The sequence below is a fragment of the Sus scrofa genome, chromosome 4 (assembly GCF_054392235.1).
Source record: "Sus scrofa isolate SSC_HxYL_T2T_F1_AM1 chromosome 4, Sscrofa_HxYL_maternal_Yorkshire_Landrace_v2.0, whole genome shotgun sequence".
Taxonomy (NCBI): domain Eukaryota; kingdom Metazoa; phylum Chordata; class Mammalia; order Artiodactyla; family Suidae; genus Sus; species Sus scrofa.
Window position 1 is genome coordinate 46,045,960 of NC_139386.1, and position 27,107 is coordinate 46,073,066.

Here is a 27,107-nt window from a genome sequence, read left to right on the forward strand (position 1 = left end):
CTTTGGTTCCTTCAGTGGAAACAGAGAGCCTGGGGGGACAACTAGCCTCACACAGCATTGTGAGTTATTTTGTGAAAGCCCCTACTCTGATCTACCAAGAGAGATTGCAGTGAAATCTGTGGTGTTCATCCACTGGGAATCTGACTTTGACAGAGAAGAGGGAAGAAGCTTGCAACAACCAGCACACAGATCTTGGAAGACCAGGTTCATACTCCAGTGCCCAGGTAGTAAATCCAACAAGCAGCTTTGCTTGTCTGCAGAACAAAGTTTGGGATGTATTCTTGACGAGGGGACTTACGTGTAGTGCAGATCTGCCTGATTTAGATCCTCTTAGGACAAGTTTTGTTGGCCCTAGAGCCCATTTTGCCCACATCCAGGCAAGGAGCTGAATCACATTCCCACCACTGCGGGGAGTGTTTTCCAAGCTGATCTTCAGAGGGCTTTCAACAACTTCTGGAAGCAATGTGGCCCAGCAGTGCTCAAGCCAAGAGGTAAGAGAGTAAAGCTGATTACCCTGAACAAAACCAGTACCAGGTGTGGAATGTCCCAATGATAAGCACAGGCAGGGGAATTAATTTATAGACAAGGCTAAGAGTAGTTCCTGACATCTTCCACTCTGAAAGCCTGTTTGGGAAAATAATTAGACTAGCCGGGAGTGAGCCCTCACTCTCCTGCCTAGGCAAGGAAGTTGAGACATATATATGTTATGGAGGGCATCTTCTGGCCCCATCCCAGAAAGGCTAGTGGAAACACCTGGAAACTATGCAGCCCAGTGACACCTGAGCTAAGGAGGCAGGAAGTGCCAATAGTTTCCAGAGCAAAGACAGCAGCCATGTTTATTCAGGGAACTTTTAACTTTAAAACAACTTTTAACTTTAAAATAACAAGGAACTTTACCAGCTTTAGAGCTACTTATCCTGCTGTACCCAGGCAAGGAATCTAATTCATAGTGCTGCTCATTGCTGATGAGCCTTCAACCTGTCCAGCCAGGAAACTTAACTAGAGCACACAGGAAGCTACATAGCTTATTCGACAGCCCTACATACAGTGGCATTTGAACAGAGAGCACAGCCCATGGACCCATATCTTAAACTACACACAGAAATTAATTTAAAATGGATTAAAGGACCGGGTTAAAAAATGGCTGAGGAGTAGGACATGAGGCTCACTTACTCCCGCAAATACATTGAAAATCCCTCTATGTGTGGAACTACTCTTACAGAAAATTAGCTGAATGCTGACATAAAAACTCAGGATTCTGACAGAACAAGAAAAACTTCATGAAACTGTGTAGTAAAAAAGAAAGGAGAATAAAAAGAGAGAAATGGAGAAGTGAAGCAGGTCGGGTCCTGTGTGCCTAGGAGGGAGTTGGAAAGAGGAACAACACCTCACCCTGGGAAGTTCCCCACACCAGCAAAGAGACCAGCCAAGACAGAAGAGGATATTTGCATTACTGGAGGAGAACACAGCAGTTGGTGTAAATGGAAACAGTCCTCAAGAAAAAAAGTCTAACTGCCCTGTACTTCCCAACCATAGGCTGATGTGATCGGGGGTGGGAACTGAAACTCCAACTTTGGAGATCAGACTCAGAGAGAGAGCTGGGGTTGGCTACATTAGCAGCACAGAGACAGCGTGAAGGGGCTAGAGTGACCACATTTGAGGCTATAAGCTGAGGAAGTTTGGCCAGTTTGGAAGCTAGAAACCATTGTTAGGTGGTGCTGGAGAGAAGGGCCAGGATCCACCGCTATAGCCTTACGCTCTCAAGTGATCTCAGGTTGCAAAACCTGCAAACAGCGCCTGCTACAGGATCAGTTCCAGTTACAGAGAGCCTCAATTTACTTAGAGGGTGGAGAAAATTATCCCTGAAACAGTGCAAATGATCCTGGGAAGGGGCCTCCTAAGTGGGAGGAAAGTTGTTATTTGTCTATGAGGCAGAAGGTGAATTGTGAAGCAGCATGGACAGTGCAGGAGTTCATAAGGGGCCCCCTGGGTGGGCAGAGATCCTTAATTTACCTGGAGGGTGGAGAAAAATATTCTTGAAACAGTGCAAGCAATCCTGAGAGTTGGAAGGGGGAAAGCTGTGATTTGTCTAGAGGGTGGAAACAGCTTGGACTGTTCAGGAGTCTGCACAGGGCCCCTTAGATGGGCAGAGGTCCTCGATTTTACTCGGGGGTGGAGAAAGTTATTTCTGAAACAAGATGAAGAATCCTTGAGAATAGCACAAGCTCCACGATCCCAGCCAACAATCAAGTAGGGGACTGTGGAAGCAGCATACATTGCATGGCTATCCAAAGGAGTCAAGAGGGTCCTGAAGGTGCATGCCACTTTGCAGAGGCTACAGGGAGCACTCTGCCATCAGTCTGTTAGGAGGAGAGACCTTTGGAATGGTGAAGGGGCTACAGCAACAGAGAGAGCTTTTAAGCAACAGATTGGGAGGATCCCACACCCTTGAGAATACAGAGAATTCTCCCCCAACCAGCCAAACAAAGGGAGTGACTACAGAAAGGCATCTGCCCCAGCAGCTACAGAGAGAAACCCTGAGAGCCTCCCCAACAGAGGGACTGCTGGAGCAGCTGCTGTGGTTACCAACCGCAGGAAGTTGTCCTGAGAACTACCTGCAAGCAAGAGGAACCAGTGTTGCCCCCACTCACAAAAGCAAGCCTGTGAACCATGAACCACTGCAACTCATGGACGCCATTCCTTGCAGCCACCTGGATAATACTACAGTTCACATCACTAGCTCTGAGTATAAGTGAGCCACTACCACTCTTGAGAACTACAAGACTAGGGGCCAGATGCTGCATCTACATATCTGCCATCAAGGGAACAATAATCACAGAAAGGTGGAGATTATGAGATGATGAAGTATCTATTAGACAAAGGAACAAGACAAAAATCACAGAAAAACAACTAAATGAAGAGATATGTAATCTACCTGAAAAATAATTCAAAGTGATGATAATAAAGATGATTCAAGATTTTGGGAAAAAAATGGAGGCATAGACACAAAAGTTACAAAAAATGTTTAACAAAGAGATTGAAGAGATAAAGGAAAAGCAAACTAAGATTGGTAGCATAATATCTGAAATGAAAAATAATAGCAGGATAACAGAGGCAGAAGAATGAATAAGTGGTGTGGAAGACAGAGTGGTGGAAAAAATAAATAAAAAATAAAAAGAACTTGGGAGAGTCTAAGAGATCTCTGATACAACATCAAACATACAAACATTTGTATCATAGAGGTCCCAGAAGGAAAAGGAGAAAGGCCCAGAGAAAATATTCAAAGAGATTATAGCCGAAAACTTCCCTAATTTGGGAAAGGAAGCACCTACTCAAGTTGAAGAATGCAGAGAATCTCACAAAGGATAAACCCAGAGAGAAACACAGCAATACACATACTAAACAAACTGCCAAAAATTAAATACAAAGGAAAAACATTAAAAGCCACAAGGGAGAAGCAACAAATAATATACAAGAGAACCTGAAAGGATAATAGCCTATCTTTCAGCAGAAACTCTGCAAGGTAGAATGGGGTGGCAATATATACTCCATTGCTGTATAAGGGGAAGCATCTAGAACCATGGATAATATTCTAAGCCAACTTCTCATTTAGATTCAATGGAGAGATTAAAAGCTTTCCAGACAAGAAAAAGCTAAGAGAATTAAATACCTCTAAACCAGCTCTACAACAACTACTAAAGGAACTTCTCTAGGCAGAAAAGAAAAAGCTACAATTAGAAACAAGGTCATTTCAAATGAGAAAACTGGTAAAGACAAAAATAATATAAAGGCAGAAAATCACACACTGACAAATATATCAAAAATAACAACCATTAGAAGACAAATGCAGAACATTGAAAATGCATCTGAAAATAAGAGACTCAAAACCCAAAACAATTCTGTACACTTACAGTTGGATATATTCAAATCTCATGGGAACCACAAACCAAAGAACTATAATTGACCAAAACAGTTAACAAAATGGCAATAAACACATATTTATCCATAATTTCACTGAGTGTAAATGGATTAAATGCTCCAACCAAAAGACACAGACTGATGAATGGTTAAGAAAACAAGACCAATTACCTACAAGAGACCCACTTCAGTCCTAAGGACACATGCAGACTGAAAGTGAGGAGATGGAAGAAAATGCTACATACAAATGGAAATCAAAGAAAGGCGGGAGTAGCAATACTCATAACAGGCAAAAATACTTTTTTTTTTTTTTTTTTGTCTTTTGTTGTTGTTGTTGCTGTTGTTGCTATTTCTTGGGCCGCTCCCGCGGCATATGGAGGTTCCCAGGCTAGGGGTCTAATCGGAGCTGTAGCCACCGGCCTACGCCAGAGCCACAGCAACGCGGGATCCGAGCCGCGTCTGCAACCTACACCACAGCTCACGGCAACGCCGGATCGTTAACCCACTGAGCAAGGGCAGGGACCGAACCCGCAACCTCATGGTTCCTAGTCGGATTCGTTAACCACTGCGCCACGATGGGAACTCCGCAAAAATACTTTAAAGTCACAAGAGATAAAGAAGGACACTACATAATGATCAAAGGATCTATCCAAAAAGAAGATATAACAATTGTAAATATATATGTACCTAACATAGGGCCACATCAATATATAAGGCAATTGCTGACAGCCATAAAAGGAGAAATCAACAGTAACACAATAACAGTGGGGGACTTTAACATCCCACTTACACAAATGGACAGATCATCCAGACATAAATTCAACAAGGAAACACAGGCCTAAATGACATCATAGGCCAGTTATGTTTAACTGATATTTATAGAACAGTCCACCCTAAAACAGCAGAATACACATTCTTCTCAACTGCACATGGAACATTCTCCAGGATAGATCATGTCTTGAGCCATGGATCAAGCCTTGGTAAATTTTTTAAAAATTGAAATTATTTTAAGCATTTTCTCTGACCACAATGCTGAGACTAGAAATCAATTACAAAAACAAAACAAAACAAAACAAAACACAAAACCCCCCAAAAAACAGCAAGAACACAAACTCCTGGAAGTTAAACAATAGGCTTCTGAACAACCAATGGGCCATTGAAGAAATCAAAGAAGAAATCAAAAGATTCTTAAGAGATGAACGACAGTCTTCACAAAAATCCAAATCCTTTGGTACACAGCAAATGCAGTTCTGAGAGGGAAGATTATAGCAATAAAATCTTATCTCAGGAAAGAAGAAAAAGCTCAAATAAGCAACCTAAATTTATACCTAAGGCAACTAGAGAAGAAAGAACAGACAAAGCCCTAAATTAGTAGAAGGAAAGAAAACATAAAGATCAGGCAGAAATAAACGAAATAGAGACAACGAAAACAACAGAAAAAAAATCAATGAACCCAAAAGCTGGTCCTTTGAAAATATCAACAAAATCGATAAACCTTTAGAGAGACTCATAAGAAAAAAAGGGAGAGGGCTCAAATAAATAACGTCAGAAATATAAAAGGAGAAATTACAACTGACATTGCAGAAATACAAAGGATCATAAGAGACTAGTATAAGCAACTATGTGCCAATAAAATGGACAACCCAGAAGAAATGGACAGATTCTTACAATGGTACAACCTACCAAGACTGAACCAGGAAGAAATTGAAAATATGAATAGATCAATCACAAGTACTGAATTTTAAAATGTGATTAAAAAATTTCCAAAAATAAAAGTCCAGGACCTGATGGCTACACAGACAGAATTTATCAAATATTTGGAGAAGAGTTAACACCAACTCTTCTGAAACTCTTCCAAGAAACAGCACAGGAAGGAGCACTCCCAAGCTCATTCTACTGAGGCCACCATCATGCTAATACTGAAACCAAAGATACCATCAAAAAAAAAAAAAAAAAAAAAGAATTTATTTTCGTGCATGGTGTGAGGGTGTGTTCTAGTTTCATTGATTTGCATGCAGCTCTCCATTTTTCCCAGCAATTCTTGCTGAATGGACTTTCTTTTTCCCATTTTATGCTCTTGCCTCCTCTGTCAAAGATTAATTGACCATAAGTATCAGGGTTTATTTCTGGGTTCTCTATTCTGTTCCATTGGTCTGTTTTGGTACCAGTACCACACTGTTTTGATGACTGTGGCTTTGTAATATGGCTTGAAGTCTGGAAGAGTTATGCTTCCTGCGTGGTTTTGGTTCTCAGGATTGCTTTGGAAATTCTGGGTCTTTTGTGGTTCCATATAAATTTTTGGATTGTTTGTTCTAGTTCTGTGAAAAATGTCATGGGTAATTTGATAGGGATTGCATTGAATCTGTAGATTGCTTTGGGTAGTATGTCCACTTTTACAATATTACTTTTTCCAATCTAGGAACATGGAATATCTTTCCTTTTCTTTACATCTTTTTTTGTTATTTGTTTTGTTTTGATTTTTTATTACTCAAATGAATTTATCACATCTGTAGTTGTGTAATGATCATAACAATCTGATTTCACAGGATTTCCATCGCACAGCTCAGGCACATCCCCTCACCCCCCAAACTGTCTCCTCCGGAGACCATAAGTTTTTCAAAGTCTGTGAGTCAGCATCTGTTCTGCAAAGAAGTTCAGTCTGTCCTTGTTTCATATTCCACACGTCAGTGAAAGCATTTGATGTTGGTGTCTCATTGTATGGCTGACTTCACTTAGCATGATAATTTCTAGGTCCATCCATGTTGCTAAAAATGCTGGTATTTCATTCCTTTTAATGGCTGAGTAATATTCCTTTGTGTATATGTACCACATCTTCTTGATCCACTCCTCTGTCGATGGACATTTAGGTTGTTTCCATGTCTTGGCTATTGAAAACAGTGCTGCAATGAACACTGGAGTACATGTGTCTTTGCGAGTCGTGGTTTTCTCTGGATGGATGCCCAGGAGTGGGGTTGCTGGGTCAAATGGTAGTCCTATGTTTAGTTTTCTGAGGAATCTCCACACTGTTTTCCACAGTGGTTGTACCAATTTACAATCCCACCAACAGTGTACTAGGGTTTCTTTTTCTCCACACCCTCTTCAGCACTTATTGTTTGTAGACTTTTGGATGATGGCCATTCTGGCTGGTGTGAGATGGTACCTCATAGTGGTTTTGATTTGCTTCTCTCTAATAATGAGTGACGTTGAACATCTTTTCATGTGTTTCTTGGCCATCTGTATGTCTTCTTTGGAAAACTGTCTGTTTAGATCTTCTGCCCATTTTTTGATAGGCTTGTTTGTTCTTTAGGTATGGAGCTGCAGAAGGTGTTTATAAGTTTTGGAGATTAATCCCTTGTCAGTCGATTCATTTGCAAATATTTTCTCCCATTCTGCAGGTTGTCTTTTTGTGTTGTTTAGGGTTTCCTTTGCTGTGCGGAAACTTTGAAGTTTGAGTAGGTCCCATTTGGTTATTTTTCTTTTTATTGTCAATACTCTGATAGGTGGATCTGAGAAGATGTTGCTGTCGTTTATGTCAGAGAGTGTTTGGCCTGTGTTTTCCTCTAGGAGTTTGATAGTGTCTGGTCTTATACCTAGGTCTTTAATCCATTTTGAGTTTATTTTTGTGTGTGGTGTCAGGGAGTGTTCTCATTTCTTTCTTTTACATGTGGCTGTCCAGTTTTCCCAGCACCACTTATTGAACAAGCTGTCCTTTCTCCATTGTATATTCTTGCCTCCTTTGTCATAGATTAGTTGGCTGTAGGTGTGTGGGTTTAATTCTGGGCTTTCTCTCCTGTTCCACTGATCTATATGTCTGTCTTTGTGCCAGTACCATGTAGTTTTGACGACTGTTGCTTTGTAGTATAGTCTGAAGTCTAAGATCCTGATTCCTCCAGCTCCGTTTTTCTTTTTCAGGATGTCTTTGGCTATTCTGGGTCTTTTGTGCTTCCAAACAAACTTTAAAATATTTTGTTCGATTTCTGTGAAAAATGTCCTTGGTAATTTGATAGGGATTGCATTGAATCTGTAGATTGCCTTGGGTAGTAGAGTCATTTTGATAATATTGATGCTTCCAATCCAAGAGCATGGTAAATCTTTCCATCTATTTGTGTCATCTTTTATTTCTTTCATCAATGTCTTATAGTATTCAGAGTAGAGATATTTTGCCTCTTTATTTTTTTTAACCAATTTCTTTTATTTATTTACTTATTCAATCATTTTTTTTCCCCACTGTACAGCAAGGGGGTCAGGTTATCCTTAGATGTATATATTACAATTACATTTTTTTCCCCACCCTTTGTTCTGTTGCAGCATGAGTATCTAGACAAAGTTCTCAATGCTACTCAGCAGGATCTCCTTGTAAATCTATTCTAAGTTGTGTCTGATAAGCCCAAGCTCCCGATCCCTCCCACTCCCTCTGCCTCCCATCAGGCAGCCACAAGTCTCTTCTCCAAGTCCATGATTTTCTTTTCTGAGGAGATGTTCATTTGTGCTGGATATTAGATTCCAGTTATAAGTGATATCATATGGTATTTATCTTTGTCTTTCTGGCTTATTTCACTCAGGATGAGATTCTCTAGTTTCATCCATGTTGCTGCAAATGGCATTATGTCATTCTTTTTTATGGCTGAGTAGTATTCCATTGTGTATATACACCACTTCTTCCGAATCCAATCATCTGTTGATGGACATTTGAGTTGTTTCCATGTCCTGGCTATTGTGAATAGTGCTGCAATGAATATGCGGGTGCATGTGTCTCTTTTTAGTAGAGTTTTGTCCGGATAGATGCCCAAGAGTGGGATTGCGGGGTCATATGGAAGTTCTATGTATAGATTTCTAAGGTATCTCCAAACTGTTCTCCATAGTGGCTGCACCAGTATACATTCCCACCAACAGTGCAGGAGGGTTCCCTTTTCGCCACAGCCTCTCCAGCACTTGTTATTTGTGGATTTATTAATGATGGCCATTCTGGCTGGTGTGAGGTGGTATCCCATGGTAGTTTTGATTTGCATTTCTCTTATAATCAGCGATGTTGAGCATTTTTTCATGTGTTGGTTGGCCATCTGTATATCTTCTTTGGAGAAATGTCTATTCAGGTCTTTTGCCCATTTTTCCATTGATTGATTGGCTTTTTTGCTGTTGGGTTGTATAAGTTGTTTATATATTCTAGAGATTAAGCCCTTGTCAATTGCATCATTTGAAACTATTTTCTCCCATTCTGAAAGTTGTCTTTTTGTTTTCTTTTGGGTTTCCTTTGCTGTGCAAAAGCTTTTCAGTTTGATGAGGTCCCATGGGTTTATTTTTGCTCTAATTCTATTGCTTTGGGAGACTGACCTGAGAAAGTATTCATGATGTTGATGTCAGAGAGTGTTTTGCCTATGTTTTCTTCTAGGAGTTTGATGGTGTCCTGTCCTATATTTAAGTCTTTCAGCCATTTTGAGTTTATTTTTGTGCATGGTGTGAGGGTGTGTTCTAGTGTTGTTGATTTGCATGCAGCTGTCCAGGTTTCCCAGCAATGCTTGCTGAATAGACTTTTTCCCATTTTAGGTTAATGCTTCCCTTGTCAAAGATTAATTGACCATAGGTGTCAGGGTTTATTTCCGGGTTCTCTATTATGTTCCATTGGTCTGCCTGTCTGTTTTGATACCAGTACCACACTGTTTTGATCACTAAGGCTTTGTAATATTTCTTGAAGTCTGGGAGAGTTATGCCTCCTGCTTGGTTTTGGTTTCTCAGGATTGGTTCGGTGATTCTAGGTCTTTTATTGCTCCATATAAATTTTTGGATTGTTTGTTCTAGTTCTGTGAACAATGTCATGGGTAATTTGATAGGGATTGCATTGAATCTGTAGATTGCTTTGGGTAGTATGGCCATTATTACAATATTGATTTTTCCAATCCAGGAACATGGAATCTTTCCATCTTCTTGCTTTCTTTGATTAAAGTTTTATAGTTCTCGCCATATAGGACCTTTACCTCTTTGGTCAGGTGTATTCCGAGGTATTTGATTTTGTGAGGTGCAATTTTAAAAGGTATCGTATTTTTGTATTCCTTTTCTAATGTTTCATTGCTGGTATACAGAAATGCAACTGACTTCTGAATGCTAATCTTATATCCTGCTACTTTGCTGAATTTATTAATCAGTTCAAGTAGTTTTGGGGTTGAGTCCTTAGGGTTTTCTATGTATAGTATCATTTCATCTGCATACAGTGACAGTTTGATCTCTTCTCTTCCTATATGGATGCCTTTTATTTCTTTTGTTTGTCTAATTGCTGTGGCTAGGACTTCCAAAACTATGTTGAAGAGCAGTGGTGAGAGTGGGCATCCCTGTCTTGTTCCAGATTTGAGTGAGAAGGCTTTCAGTTTTTTCCCATTGAGGATTATATTTGCTGTGGGTTTCTCATAAATGGCTTTGATTATATTCAGGAATGTTGCCTCTATTCCCACTTTGGTGAGGGTCTTGATCATGAATGGATGTTGGACTTTGTCAAATGCTTTTTCTGCATCTATTGAGAGGATCCTATGATTTTTGACTTTTTTTTTGTTAATGTGGTGTATGATGCTGATTGATTTGCGTATGTTGAACCATCCTTGTGAACCTGGGATGAACCCAACCTGGTCATGGTGTATAATTTTTTTGGTATGTTGTTGGATTCGGTTGGCTAAGATTTTGTTGAGAATTTTTGCATCTATATTCATCAATGATATTGGGCGATAGTTTTCTTTTTTGGTGGTATCTCTGTCTGGTTTTGGAATGAGGGTGATGGTGGCATCATAGGATGTCTTTGGGAGTATTCCTTCTTCTTCAACCTTTTGAAAGAGTTTAAGGAGGATGGGCACCAATTCCTCTTTATATGTTTGATAAAATTCCCCTGTGAAGCCATCTGGTCCTGGACTTTTATTTGTAGGGAGTGATTTCATGACCTCTTCAATTTCATTTCTAGTGATCGGTTTGTTCAGTTGGTCTGTTTCTTCTTGATTCAGTTTTGGCAGGCTGTAAGATTCTAGAAAATTGTCCATTTCTTCCAGATTGTCACACTTGTTGCCGTATAGTTGTTCATAGTATTCTCTTATGGTTTTTTGTATTTCTGCTGTATCCATTGTGATTTCTCCTTTTTCATTTATAATTTTGGTTATTTGGGTTCTTTCTCTCCTCTTTTTAGTGAGTCTGGCCAGGGGTTTGTCAATTTTGTTTAACTTTTGAAAGAACCAGCTCTTGGTTTTATTAATTTTCTCTATTGTTTTTTGAGTCTCTATTTTATTGATTTCTTCTTTGATCTTTATAATTTCCTTCCTTCTGCTGACTTTAGGTCTTTTTTGTTCTTCTTTTTCTAATTCATTTAGGTGGAGGGTTAAGTTGTCAATTTGGGATCTTTCTTCTTTTTTGAGAAAGGCCTGTATTGCTATAAATTTCCCTCTGAGCTACGCAGCATCCTGTAGATTTTGAGAGGTTGTGTCTTCATTATCATTTGTTTCAAGGTATTTTTTAATTTCCTTCTTGATTTCCTCATTGACCCACTGGTTTTTTAGTAGCATGTTGTTTAGTCTCCATGTAGTAGGTTTTTTGTCTTTGCTTTTCCCATGGTTGATTTCTAATTTCATGGCATTGTGGTCAGAGAAGATACTTGAGATAATTTCTATGCTCATAAATTTATTGAGATTCGCTTTGTGTCCCAATATGTGGTCGATTCTTGAGAATGTTCCATGAGCATTTGAGAAGAATGTGTATTCTGATTTTTTTTTGGATGTAGTGTCCTGAAGATATCAATTAAGTCTAACTTTTCTATTGTTTCCTTTAGGATCTCTGTTGCTTTATTGGTTTTCTGTCTAGAGGATCTGTCCATTGGTGTGAGGGGGGTATTAAGGTCTCCTACTATGATTGTATTCTCATCACTATCTCCCTTTATATCTGTTAGTATTTGTTGTATGTATCTGGGTGCTCCTATATTTGGGGCATATATGTTGACGACAGTAACATCCTCTCCTTGGATGGATCCCTTAATCATTAAGTAGTGTCCTTCTTTGTCTTTCTTTATGTCTTTTGTTTTAAAGTCTATTTTGTCTGATATGAGCGTTGGGACTCCTGCTTTTCTGTCATGTCTATTGGCGTGAAATATTTTTCCCCACCCTTTCACTTTCAATCTATATGTATACTTTGTCCTAAGGTGAGTTTCTTGTAGGCAGCATATTGAAGGATTTTGCCTTTTTATCCACTCAGCCACTCTGTGTCTTTTGATTGGGGCATTCAGTCTATTGACATTTAAAGTGATAATTGATAGATGATTATTTATTGCCATTTTGAACCTCGTGTTCCAGTTGATTCTATGGTTCTCCATTCTTCCTTTCTTTTTTTTTTTTTTTTGGTTGGATGGTCTCTGATTATTATCTGCTAGAGTGTTTTTTTTTTTTTTTCATTTTTTGCGAATGCAATATTTGGTTTTGGCTTGTGGTTGCCCTGTTTTTTAAGTATGCTAACCCCTTCCTATAATTGTGTGTTTTAGCCTGATGGTCCTGTAAGTTCAAACACTTCATTACTATATTAAAATTAAGAAGAGAAACATACAAACAAACAAACAAAGGGTTATTTATTTCCTAACATCCCTTGCGCACATTTTTATTTCTTTTAAATTTTATTTTTTTTGAAGCATGTTCATGATTAAATCTGTCTGCTGGCTTATTTGAGTGACTGCTCTCTGATTGCAGTTTCCTCAGTCCTAGCTCTTCCTCTTCTTCTTCTTCTTTTTTTTTCTTTTCTTTTTTCTTCCCTTTCCTTCCTTTCTTTTTGGTTTAGAGAAGCCCTTTCAGTATTTCTTTTAGCCTGGGTTTTGTGTTGCTGTATTCTTTTAGTTTTTGTTTGTTAGAAAAAATTTCTATTTCCCCTTCTATTTTAAATGGTATTCTTGCTGGATAGAGTATTCTAGATTGCATATTTTTTCCTTTTAGCACTTTAAATATCTTTTGCCATTCCCTCCTGGCCTGTAGTATTTCTGTAGAGAAATCAGCTGATAATCTTATGGGGGTTCCCTTGTAGGTAACATTCTGTTTTTCTCTTGCTGCCTCAGGATCCTACCTTTATCACTAACTTTTGCCATTTTTATTATGATGTGTCTTGGTGTGGGTCTATTTGGGTTCAATTTGTTTGGGGCCCTCTGTGCTTCCTGTATCTTGAACTCAGTATCCTTTAGATTTGGGAATTTTCCAGCGATAATTTCTTCAAATATGTTTTCCATCCCCTTATCTTTTTCTGCTCCTTCTGGAATTCCTATTATGCGTAGATTGGCCCGCTTTATATTATCCCATAGGTCTCTTATATTGCCTTCATGTTTTTTGATTTGGTTTTCTGTCTGCTGACCGGATTGGGTGATTTCCATTATTCTATCTTCCACATCACTGATTCGTTCTGCATTATTCATTCTGGTTTTTACTGCCCTTAGTTCAGTTAGTATCTCTGCAAGTGAATGTTCTACTTTTTCTTGGCTGCTCCTTATATTTTCTAGCTCCTTTCTGAGGGTATCTGCATTACTGTTCATATCTTCTCTTAATTCCTTCAGTATTTTCACTATTTCTCTTTTGAACTCCAGGTCTGTCTGACTGCAGAGATCTGTTTCATTGTTGACTGTTTTAGGTGAGTTCTCCTGTTGGTTTGACTGGGGGTGGTTTCTCAGCTTCTTCATCTTGCTTGTTGTTTTCTTTTTCCTGAGGAGTTGTACTCTCCGTGACCAGGCAGTGTTTGCCTTGTCACTGCCGTGGAATGTTTCCTGGGCTGGTGTTGTTGGTCAGTCTTTTTTTGAGGCAGTGTGGCTTTTTTGGTGTGTTTATGGGGCTAACAGGGTCTCTTTGAAGCAAAGGAGGACTTCCTGAGGGCAAACAGGACTGGGAGGTCCACACCACAATGGTATCAGATTTCACTTGGTCAGGCAGAGCTTGCTCTGGTGTTTTTAGGCTGTGGGGTTCTTGCAGGGGGTTGGCGGTGTTGGGCAGCAGTTCCTCAGGAGTGCAGCACCTCCTGAGGGCTGGAGCAGCTATCTGGGTCACTGAGAACCCAGGAGGCTCTTCCCTAGGTCAGCCCAACTCAGGACAGCCTGGGAATGTAGGCAGATCTGAGAATGCAGGCCTGAGAATGTAGGCAGATCTTTTCACAGCCTGGCCAAGCTTGTTGTAGCTTTTCTGGGCCGCAGGGGGTCCTGCAGAGAGCTGGCAGTCATTTGCAGCTCTTCTGCAAGAGTGCGGCTCCCCTCAAGGGCTGGAGCAGCTAGCTGGCCTGCTGAAAACCCTAGAGGCTCTTCCCCAGGGCAGCCCGACTCAGAAAGACCGTCCGAGAATTAGGCAGATCTTTTCACGGCCTGGCTAGGCTTGTTCTAGCATTTCTGGGCTGCAGGCCTTTTCTCGGGGAATGGTGGTGTTTGGTACTGCTCTGCGGGGGTGTAGCCCCTCCAAAGGGCAAGCAGGCCTGTGCAGGGACAGTCCCTGTGGTGGTAGGCTTCATTTTGCCTCTTTAGATAGGTTTACTCCTAGGTATTTTATTCTTTTGGATGTGATGGTAAATGGGATTGCTTCCCTAAATTCTCTTTCTGCTCTTTCATTGTTGGTGTATAGAATGCTGTTGATTTCTGTGTATTAATTTTGTATCCTGTGACTTTGCCAAATTTGTGGATGAGCTCTAACAGTTTTCTGGTAGAGTCCTTAGGATTCTCTAGGTATTGTATCATGTCATCTGCAAATAGGGATAGTTTTACTTCTTCCTTTCCAATTTGGATTCCTTTTATTTCTTTTACTTCTCTGATTGCTGTGGCTAGCACTTCCAGAACTATGTGCAATAGTAGTGGTGAGAGCAGACATCCTTGTCTTCTTCCTGATCTCAGCAGGAATTCTTTCAGCTTTTCACTATTGAGAATGATGTTCGCTGTGGGTTTGTCGTATATGGCCTTTATCATGTTGAGGTAGGTTCCCTCTATGCCCATTTGCTGAAGGGTTTTTATCAGAAATGGGTGTTGGATTTTGTCAAAGGCTTTTTCCGCATCTATTGAGATGATCGTATGGTTTTTATTCTTCAGTTTGTCAGTGTGGTGTATCACACTGATGGATTTGTGGATATTGAAGAACCCTTGTATCCCTGGGATAAATCTCACTTGATCATGATGTACAATCCTCTTAATGTATTGTTGGATGCGGTGTGCTAGTATTTTGTTGAAATTGGCCTATAGTTTTCTTTTTTTGTGGTATCTTTGTCTGGTTTTGGTATCAGGGTAATGGTGGCCTTATAGAATGAGTTTGGGAGTGTCCCTTCCTCTACAATTTTTTGAAATAGTTTCAGAAGGAGAGGTTTTAGCTCTTCTCTAAATGTTTGATAGGATTCGCCTGTGAAGCCGTCTGGTCCTGGACTTTTGTTTGTTGGAAGTTTTTAAGTCCCAGTTTCAATTTCAGTTCTTGTGATTGGTCCATTCATCTTTTCTATTTCATCTTGGTTTAGTCTTGGAAGATTGCACTTTTCTAAGAATTTGTCCATTTCTTCTAGGTTTTCCATTTTATTGGAGTATAGTTGCATATAGCAGTCTCTTATGATCCTTTGTATTTCTGTGATGTCCGTTGTTACTTCTCCTTTTTCATTTCTAATTTTATTGATTTGAGTCCTCTCTCTTTTTTGCTTGAGAAGTCTGGCTAAGAGTTTATCAACTTTGTTGATCTTTTCAAAGAACCAGCTTTTCCTTGCATTGATCTTTTCTATGGTTTTCTTTGTTTCTATTTCGTTGATTTCTGCTCTGATCTTTATTTCGTTCCTTCTACTAACTTTAGGTCTTGTCTGTTCTTCTCTCTTGAGCTGCTTTAGATGTCAAGTTAGCTTGTTTATTTGAGCTTTTTCTTGTTTCCTGAGGTGGGCTTGCATTGCTATAAACTATCCTCTTAGAATGGCTTTTGCTGCATCCCATAGGTTTTGGAGTGGCGTATCTTTGCTGTCATTTGCTTCTAGGTATTTTTTAATTTCCTCTTTGATTTCTTCAGTGATCCATTGGTTGTTCAGTAGCATGTTGTTTAGTCTCCACGTGTTTGTGTGTTTTGCAGTTTTTTTCTTGTTGTTGATTTCCAGTCGTATAGCGTTGTGGTCGGAAAAGATGCTTGATATGATTTCAGTTTTCTTAAAGTTACCGAGGTTGGATTTGTAGCCCAGGATGTGATCAATCTTAGAGAATGTTCCATGTGCACTTGAGAAGAATGTGTATTCTGTTGCTTTTGGATGGAATGTCCTATAAATATCTATTAAGTCCATCTGGTTTAATGCTTCATTCAGGGCCTGTGTTTCCTTATTGATTTTCTGTCTGGTTGATCTGTCCATTGCTGTAAGTGGGGTATTAAAGTCCCCCACTATGATTGTGTTATTGTCAATTTCTCCTTTTAAGGTTGTTAGCAGTTGCCTTATATATTGTGGTGAACCTGTGTTGGGTGTGTAGATATTTAAAATTGTTATATCATCTTCTTGGATTGATCCTTTGATCATTATGTACTGTCCTTCTTTGTCCCTTAAAATATTCTTCATTTTAAAGTCTATTTTGTCTTTTATGAGTATTGCTACTCCTGCTTTCTTTGATTCCCATTTGCATGGAATATTCCATCTTCTCACTTTCAATTTGTATGTGTCCCTAGAAGTGAGGTGGGTCTCTTGAAGACAGCATATAGATGGGTCTTGTTTTTGTATCCGTTCAGCCAGTCTATGTCTTTTGGCTGGGGCGTTTAGTCCATTCACATTGAAGGTAATTATTGATATGTATGTTCTTCTTGCCATTTTATTAATTACTTTGGATTTGTTTTTGTGGCTCTTTTTTCTTCCTTTCTTCTCTTGTTCTCTCCTCTTGAGTTTTTATGACTAACTTTAGTGTTGTATTTGAATTGATTTTTTTTTTGACTGAATTCAAAAACACTTCAAGTTTTATTTTGAAGAGCTGACTCAAAGAACAAAGTTGTTGTTTTTTTTTATAATTTTTTTTGTTTTCCCACTGTACAGCAATGGGGTCAGGTTATCCTTACATGTATACATTACAATTATATTTTTCCCCCACTCTTTCTTCTGTTCCAACATGAGTATCTAGACAAAGTTCTCAATGCTACTCAGCAGGATCTCCTTGTAAATCTATTCTAAGTTGTGTCTGATAAGCCCAAGCTCCCGATCCCTCCTACTCCCTCCCCCTCCCATCAGGCAGCCACAAGTCTCTTCTCCAAGTCCATGATTTTCTTTTCTGAGGAGATGTTCATTTGTGCTGGATATTAGATTCCAGTTATAAGTGATATCATATGGTATTTATCTTTGTCTTTCTGGCTTATTTCACTCAGGATGAGATTCTCTAGTTCCATCCATGTTGCTGCAAACAGCATTATGTCATTCTTTTTTATGGCTGAGTATATTCCATTTTGTATATATACCACTTCTTCCGAATCAAATCATCTGTCGATGGACATTTGGGTTGTTTCCATGTCCTGGCTATTGTGAATAGCGCTGCAATGAACATGCAGGTGCACGTGTCTCTTTTAAGTACAGTTTTGTCGGGATAGATGCCCAATGCATTGATTTTTCTTATTTGTTTGTGTATCAAGTGTAGATTTTTGGTTTGCAGTTATTCTGAAGTTTTGATATGAGTCTACATATATATGAGATTGTTTTAAGTTGTTGGTCTCTTAATTGCAAGTGCATCTCTAGTGTCCTAAATTTGTACCCTCCTCTTCTCATGATTTCTGATTTTGGTGGCATAGTTGTGCATAGATGATTTCATATCCTTATTGTATATATACCTTTACTGGTGAGCCTTGTCATTTGTCGTATTTTTATTTCCTCTTGCTATCTTTTCTGCCTAGAGAATGTCCTTTAGTATCTGTTGTAAAGTTGGTTTAGTGTTGCTGAATTCTCTTAGCTTTTGCTTCTCTGTGAAGATTTTGATTTTTCCTTCAAATCTCAATGACAGCCTTGCTGGGTAAAGGAATCTTGGTTGGAGGTTTTTTCCTTTCATCATGTTAAGTATATCATGCCATTCCCTTCTTGCCTGCAGAGTTTCTGTTGAAAAATCTGCTGATAACCTTACTGGGGTTCCCTTGTATGTTATTTGTTTCTTTTCCCTAGCTGCTTTCAATATTTTCTCTTTGTCTTTAATTTTTGGTCAGTTTGATTAATATGTGTCTCAGCGTGTTCCTCCTTGGGTTTATTTTATATGGTATTTGTTGCATTTACTGGATTTGAGTGAGTGGTTCCTTTTCCATGTTAGGGTAGTTTTTGACTATGATCTCTTGGGATATTTTTTCTGTCCCCGTATCTCTCTCCCCTCCTTCTGGCACCCCTTAATACAGATGTTGGTGCATTTAATGTTATCCCAGAGTTCCCTGAGACTCTCATTTGTTTTCAATCTTTTTTCTCTTTTCTGCCCCACATCCATAATTTCTACTAATCTGTCCTCCACCTCACTTATTTGTTATTCTGCCTCCTGAATTTTGCTGTTGGCTGCTTCTAACTAATTTTTTATTTCAGTTATTGTATTTTGCATCTCTTCTTGTTCAAGTTTTCTATCTTGTATCTCTTTGCTTAGTGTTTCCTGTAAGTTATCCATCTTTGCCTCCAGTCTATTTCCAATGTCTTGCATCATCTTCAGCATCAAAGTCTTTTTCCTGGAGGCTGAGAATCTCCTTATCACTTAGCTGATTTTCTGTTTTTTTTTTCTCCCTTATCTGAGTTATAGTTCTCTGTTTTTTCATTTTCATAGGTTTTTCGTGTGTTGACCTTGACAGATAATAGAGTTGTAACCTCTCTTACTTCTAGTGTCTGCCCCCTTTGTGGCTGAAGTCAGTATGGGGGCTTGCTGTAGGCTTCTTGATGGGAGGGCCTAATGCCTGCCCACTGGTAGGTGGAGCCGATTCTAGTTCCTCTTGTGGGTGAGGCTTTGTCTCTGGAGGTATTAGAAGTGGCTTTGTGCCTGGGGGTACTTTAGGCAGTCTGTTTACTGATGGCTGGGGCTGTGATCCCACTTGGATTGTTGTTTGGCCTGGGACTTCTCAGCACTGATGGGTTGGGCCAGATTTTCCCAAAAAGGCCACCTCCAGAGAAAAGCATGCTGCTGAATATTCCTGAGAGCTTTGCTTCCAATGCCCTTCCCTCACAACAAGCCATATTCACCCCTGTTTTCCCAGGAAGTCCTCCAAGAACTACAGTCAGGTTTGACCCAGATTCCCTTGGAGACTTTGCTTTGCCCTGGGACTCAGTGCACGTGAAAGTCTGTTTGCACCTTTTAAGAATGGGGTCTCCATTTCCCCCAATCCCATGGAGCTCCTGCACACAAGCCCACTGGCCTTCAATGCGAGATGCTCTGGGGGCTCTTTCTCCCTGTGCCAGATCCCCACACATGGGAGTTTGATGTGGGGCAAAGAACTCTCACTCCTGTAGGTGAGTTTCTGTGAAATACTTTCCATACATCTTTAGTTTCCTTGATTAATGTTTTATAGTTCTCAGCATATAAGTTCTTTACCTCCTCAGTCATGTGTATTCTCAGGTATTTGATTTTTTCGGGTGCAATTTTAAAAGGTATTGTATTTTTGTAATCCCTTTCTAATATTTCATTGTTAGTATACAGAAATGCGACTGATTTATGAATGTTAATCTTATATCCTGCTACTTTGCTGAATTTGTTAATTGGTTCAAGCAGTTTTTGGGTTGAGTATAGTATTATGTAGTCTGCATACAGTGACAGTTTTATCTCTTCCTATTTGGATGACTTTTATTTCTTTTGTTTGTCTATTTGCTTGGCTAGGACTTCCACAACTATGTTGAATAGCAGTGGTGAGAGCGGGCATCCCTGTCTTGTTCCAGATTTAAGAGAGAAGACTTTCAATATTTCTACATTCAATATTATATTTGTTGTGGGTTTGTCATAAATGGATTTGATTATGTTCAGGATTGTTCCCTCTATACCCACACTGATGAGAGTGTTTATCATAAATGGATGTTGGACTCTGTCAAATGCTTTTTCTGCATCTATCGAGATGATCATATGGTTTTTGACTTTTATTTTTTTAATGTAGTGTATGACGTTGATTGATTTGCATATGTTGAACCATCCTTGTAAACCTGAGATGAATTACACCTGGTCAAGAGCTTAATGTCTAGAATATACAAGCAACTTACACAACTCAACACCAAAAAAGCCAACCACCCAATGGAAAAATGTGCAAAAGACCTGAATAGACCATTCTCCAAGGAAGATGTACAGATGGCCAACAAGCTCATGAAAAAATGCTCAACATCCCTGATTATTAGAGAAATGCAAATCAAAACTACCATGAGATACCACCTCACACCAGTTAGAATGGCCTTCATTAATAAGTCCACAAATAACAAGTGCTGGAGTGTGTGTGGAGAAAAGGGAACCCTCCTGCACTCTTGGTGGGAATGTAAACTGGTACATACCATGGAGAACAGTATGGAGGTACCTTAGAAATCTATACATAGAACTACCATATGACACAGCAGTCCCACTCTAGGGCATATCTCTAGACAAAGCTTTCCTTAAAAAATACACATGCAGGAGTTCCTGTTGTGGCTCAGTGATTAACGAATCCTACTAGGAACCATGAGGTTGTGGGTTCGATCCCTGGCCTTGCTCAGTGGGTTAAGGATCCGGCATTGCCATGAGATGTGGTGTAGGTTGCAGATGCGGCTCGGATCCCACATTGCTGTGGCTCTGGTATAGACCAGCGGCTATAGCTCCAATTTGACCCCTAGCCTGGGAACCTCCATATGCTGCGAGAGTGGTCCAAGAATATGGCAAAAAGACAAAAAAAATACACATGCACCTGCATGTTCATTGCAGCAGTATTCACAATAGTCAAGACATGGAAACAACCCAAATGTCCATCCACAGATGATTGGATTAGGAATACGTGGTGTATATATACACAATGGAATACTACTCAGCCATTAAAAAGCACGACATAATGCCATTTTCAGCAACATACTGAGTGAAATAAGTCAGAAGGACAAAGACAAATACCATATGATATCACTTATAACTGGAATCTAATATATAGCACAAATGAATGTTTCCACACAAAAGAATAGACTTGTGGCTGCCAAGGGGGTGAGGGAAGGAGTGGGTGAGATTGGTAACTTGGGGTTAATGGATGCAAACTACTGCTCTTGGAATGGATTTACAATGAGATCCTGCTGTGTAGCATTGAGTACTATGTTTAGATACTTATATTGCAACAGAACAATGGGAGGAAAAAGTATGTATACATGTATGTGTAACTTGGCCCCCCATGCTGTACAGTGGAAAAAATAAATAAAAAAGAAAGAAAAAGAAGAAAACTACAGCCCGATATCACCGATGAACATAGATGCAAAGATCCTCAACAAAATATTAGAAAACTGCATCCAAATATATTTAAAAAGGATCATACACCATGATCAAGTGGGATTTATCCCAGGCATGCAAGGATTCTTCAATACCCACAAATCAATCATGTGATACACCACATCAAACTGAAAAAGAAAAAACATATCGTATCAATAGATGCACAAAAAACTTTTGACAAAATTCAACACCTGATTCTGATAAGAACTGTACAGCAAATGGGAATAGAGTGAACCTACCTCAACATAATAAAAGCCATATATGAAAAACCCACAGCTAACATCATTCTCAATGCTGAAAAGCTGAAAAATTAAACATAGGACCTAAAATATAAGGTCAGATACTATAAAACTCCTAGAGGAAAATGTAGGCAGAACACTCTTTGACCTAAATCACAGCATCATCTTGTTTGATACACCTCCTAGAATAATGACAACAAAACCAAAAATTAACCCATGGTACCTAATTAAACTCAAAAGCTTTTGTACAGCAAAGGAAACCATTAAAAACATGAAAAGACAACCCACAGTATGGGAAAAAATCTTTGCAAATGATGCAACAGATAAAGGCCTAATCTCCAAAATATATAAACATCTCATACAACTCAACAACAACAAAAAAACAAACAACCCAATCAAAAATTAGGCAGAAGATGTAAACAGACATTTCTCTGAAGAAAACATATGGATGGCCAACAGGCACATGAAAAACTGCTTAACAACACTAATCTTTACAGAAATGTAAATTAAAAGTACAATGAGGTACCACCTCACTTTGGTCAGAATGGCTATCACTAACGAGCCAAGAAATAACAAATGCTGGAGAGGGTGTGGAGAAAAGAATGCCCTCCTTCACTGTTTGCTGGAATGTAAGTTGATACAACCACTATGGAAAACAGTATGGAGATACCTCAGAAAACTAAATATAGAACTAACATATGATCCAGCACTCTCACTCCTGAGCATATGTCCAGATAAAACATTCAATCAAAAAAACACATGCACCCCTATGTTCATCACAGCACTATTAACAATAGTCAGGACCTGGAAACAACCTAAATGTCCATTAGCAAATGAATAGATTAAGAAGATGTGGTGCATATATACAATGGAATACTACTCAGCCATAAAAAAGAACAAAATAATGTCATTTTTGGCCACATGGATGGAACTAGAGATTCTCATAGCAAGTGAAATACCATATGATATCACTTACATGTGGAATCTAAAATATGTCACAGATGATCCTATCTACAAAACAGAAACAGATCACAGAGATGGAGAGCAGACTTGTGGATGCCCAGGGAGAAGGGAGGAAGTGGGTTGGATGGCTAGTTTGGGGTTGGTGAATACAAAGTATTGTATTTGGAGTGGATGGGCAATGGGTTTCTACTGTACAGCATAGGGAATGGTATGTGATTTGGTCACTCTGATCTACAACAGAAATTGAAGAAACATTGTAAATCAACCACACTTTAACTTAAAAAAAGAAAAAGAAACGAATTAAAGACTAAATTGTAAGTTCCGAAATCATGAAATTCCTAGAAGAAAACACAAAATAAAGCTCCCTGACATGATTATTGTTAATGATTTTTGGATGTGGCACCTAAAGCACAAGGAAATAAATAAAAAGTAAACAAGTGGGATGGGATTACATCAAACTAAAAAAGCTTCTGCACAGCCAAAAATAAAAGTTAATGAATTGAAAAGACCAAACTTTGGAATGGAACAAAACATTTGAAAACCATATATCTAATATTTGAAATACATAGAGAATGCTATACTTCAATAGCAAAAACAAAACAAAACAAAACAAAAACCAAACAGGAAAGGACCTGAATAGACATTTCTACAAAGAAGATATATGAAAGGCCAACATGAACACAAAAAAATATGTTAAATATCACTACTCATTAGGGAAATGCAAATTAGAACCACAATGTGATATCACCTCATGCTTATTAGAATGACCAGTATCAAAAGACAAGAGATAACATGCAGATGTGAATGCAGAAAAAGGGAACCCTTGCACATTATTGGTAGGATTGGAAAACAGTGTGGAAGTTCCTCAAAAAATTCTAAACAGAACTACCACATGATCTAGTAATTACATTCCTAGAAATATATTCAAAGGGAATGAAAACATTAACTTGAAAAGATATATGCACCCCTATTGTCACAGTAGCATTATTTACAACAGCCATGTAAACAACCTACATGGAAGCAACCTAAGTGTCCAGTGATGAATGAATGGATAAGGATGTTGTGGTATATCATCTATATCTGTATCTGTATCTATATAATATCTACATCTAATCTATCTCATATATATGAAGATGATGCACAATAAATTCCTTCAAGTAGATAAGAAATACATTGAAAGTTATAGAAATAGAGACTTTTTGAAATAGTATAAGCCTGTTAATAGAGCTATGTAGCTCTAGCTATGCTATTTCTTGTGGTAGAATTTTATGCAAGTTAACTTCTCTGCAGTTCATTTTTACTTTTTTCTCTGCCTTAAATTCTCTATCCCTAGGTTTTCATCTAGTATCTCTTTCTCATATTTCCAACTTTAACTCAAATATCACATCCTTAGAATGATCTCCCATTACCCACTTTAAGTATCTAACCCTCCATCTTCATCATATTGCCCTACATTTTCCTCATAGCACTTTACCCTATCTGAAATTACTTCATTAAATGTTGAATAAACTAATGGCTGAATGAATGCCCATTTAAATCACAACTCCTCGGTGAAGATAAATTTATATATGGATATAGAAGTGTATTGAATCTTTAAAAGTACATAGAGAAACTGCAATAATAGTGATCTTTTTGACTGCCCTTTCCATAACAACAACTCAGGCACACTTTTAAGTTCTACTTTCTTTAATCTAAGGTAAGAATAACTTAAAACAAGATGTATCAGTGCGACATCCTTAATTACATCCCCTTAAATATGGATTTCCTGTGATCCAATGACACACTTAGGATTTCATGAAGATTAAAGAGGTTTTGTTGTTGTTTTGGTTAACATTAAAGGTGTTATCTGCACAGGAAAAAATGAGATATAACCACAGTATATCCCATAAATACTCATAGAGGTCAAAGAGGAAAAAAGGAATGCCTGAAGAAACTTGTATCAATTTCAAGTGCTATCACCCCCCCAATAAGTGGTTTTGGGTTTGGTTTACAGTGCTGGAATGATTTATCATAAATACTTAACAGAGAGAAAAGATAATATATACTCCACTGTAAGTGCATTTCTTTATAATGTGGAGATCAAACCTAGTTATAATGACTGCAGAAGACAAAATAGCCAGCAGTGAAATAATATGCACTTAGCTACTGTTTGGCAATTGGGTAGTTTTTCCTCAAAAATCTAACTCATCACAGTACAGACAAAGTTGTAGAAAAACCCAACTTGCACTGCTTTTCCATTCATTAAGACAAATCATGCTGAGCCCCCACATAGCTGGAGCCCCATGCTGAAGCCCATCGCACTGTACTTTCAATAACTTCTCAGACACTGTTCTCATAATGAAACACTTTCATAGGAAGGAAAGGAGAAAAAAGCCTAGGAAAGAAAAAGACATGATAATACTTTGATTTAAAGTTGGGGAAAAAAGGCATGACCTGAGTTTGAGCTATTCATTTAAAATAAGGACACAAACTTATGACACCAAAGGAAGACAGGTTTGCCAAGAACTTCAAAATTATTTTAAAAAGAGATACTGTATTCTTTAAATCCAAACTTATTTAACAACTGAATCCTAATATTTTAACAAGGTTTGGTTTTCAAATAGGGTCCTGCATTTCCAAATTTTCCACAATTGGGAAAGGAATTTTCATAGTTACTGTTTTTCCTACTAATCTTTTTAGTCTCAGTCCACATACCAATGTGGAAAGGAGGAAAGTTGATTTACAGCAAACTCTTAGTTTATTTTATTTGCCCCAGTAAGTGGTCACTTTAAATTTAACAAACAATAATATGGTGGCAGGGGGACAGGAACTCTCCAAAGCTGCTTCCCCTAGACTTGGTTGGTTCTTCTTTGTACAAAATCTCCATTCCAGAGAACTTACCGTACTCAGGACTTGAGGTTTCGCCTCTGTAGAGATCTTAATCTGTTGGTTTGTCTTCTTGCATACTTATCTAACAGGATGTTTCTACTTAGGTGTCCTATTATATTTTGAAATTAATACATTTAATGAACCAATTCACTTACTCACCTCACCTTATCAATTATCTCTCATTGTCTCTCCCTTGTCTGTTAATGGTACAATTGTATCTGACACTTAGGCTTAAACCCCCAGGCTCCTGTTTGAGATTATTTATCCTGTCCTTTGCCCATCATGCTCATTCAATGGTCCTTTAATTTCACATTGAATCTTTCAAATTTGCCACTTTCTTTCCAGTCACCTAGTCCAGGCCCATCTCTTGCTATACTTGATCTCAGTGGGCTCAGGTCTACAGCTTGCTCTTTAAAGTCATTGTTATCATAGCTGGCTTTGGTGGCTCTGACTTTGAATCTTCTTGTTTGAATCCATTTTTTATTCTTGCTGCACTATTTTCTATCTAAAGGATTTTTATGTCATTTATCTGTTTAGAGATAATAAATGACTCCTGTTGTTGCCAAGATTGAGTCCAAATTCCTTAGTCTGTTATTTAAGGCCATTCACAATATGGCCCCATTCATTCACACAATTTTGTTTTTGTCTTTCTAGGGCTACATATGTGGCATATGGAAGTTCCCAGGCTAGGGGTCGAATCAGAGCTGTAGTTGCTGGCCTATGCCACAGCCACAGCAACGCTGGATCCAAGCCGTGTCCCTGACCTATAACACAGGACACAGCAATGCCAGATCCTGAACCCACTGGACAAGGTCAGGGATCAAATCCGAGTCCTCATAGATACTAATCCGGTTCATTAGGTTGAGCCACAATAGGAACTCCCATTCACACAATCTTACTAGTCACTATGTCCCTAAATGAAAGACTCTAACCAGGCTGGTCTACTTAATCTTTGTTCATGCCATCATCCCACCTGAATGCCCTCTCTAACTGTTCTCTGTACTAAAATTTTTACTTTTCCATAGCCAATATTCGCTCATTAGTTTGTTATCAAACATTTATTCCAACATTAATTCCAATACAATTTCCTTCAGTGAATTATCTAATCTCCTTTCAATACAGACTCTGGGACTGTTAATCAAGAGAGTGTGACAATAATAAGACCCTCTCTCCTTGGAAAGTGGAATTTTGGGCAGAGTGCCCACAGACTGGAAATTATTGGAACTCATTTAGTCCAGTGAAATAACCTGAGAAACTGTTGAGAGACTGTTTCTTGCTTACCTTGATCTCTAGAGTTATCTTATCTCCTGACATTCCCAAGTCTGGATCTCTAGACTGTCTGTTGATTCTGTGCTGATTCACTCTCATTCCTTCCAGAGATTTCTTTTTTATTAAAGAGGTAATTTCTGTTGCTTGCACTCAAAACTCCTAACTGTCAGCATTTAAAAAAGCCCACTTAAGTCCTTTGTGCCACACAAGGTCCTTTCCAAGCACTCCAGCTTTCAATAATCATTCCCTCAGTTTAGCATCTGTAGATTTTGGTATATGCTCCATTCCTTTGGCATGTCTCAGTCAGTTACCAAGTATTTACTGAGCATTAACTATTTACTGAACCTGGTTCTAGGCTACTGCATATTGTAAAAATCTGTTAACTCATTTTTTTTGAGAACAGAATATTTTTACAAATGGATTCTGGGTTCTTCAAAGTCAGTAACTTTGTCTCAAACATACATGTTCCTTCC

The 27,107-nt window shown here is 38.7% G+C and overlaps 1 protein-coding gene across 1 annotated transcript in view; it reads right to left on the bottom strand.

The window, feature by feature from the left end:
• NECAB1 (N-terminal EF-hand calcium binding protein 1) overlaps nucleotides 1-27,107 on the bottom strand; it is a 258,235-nt gene that overhangs the window by 30,778 nt on the left and 200,350 nt on the right. The window lies entirely within an intron of this gene.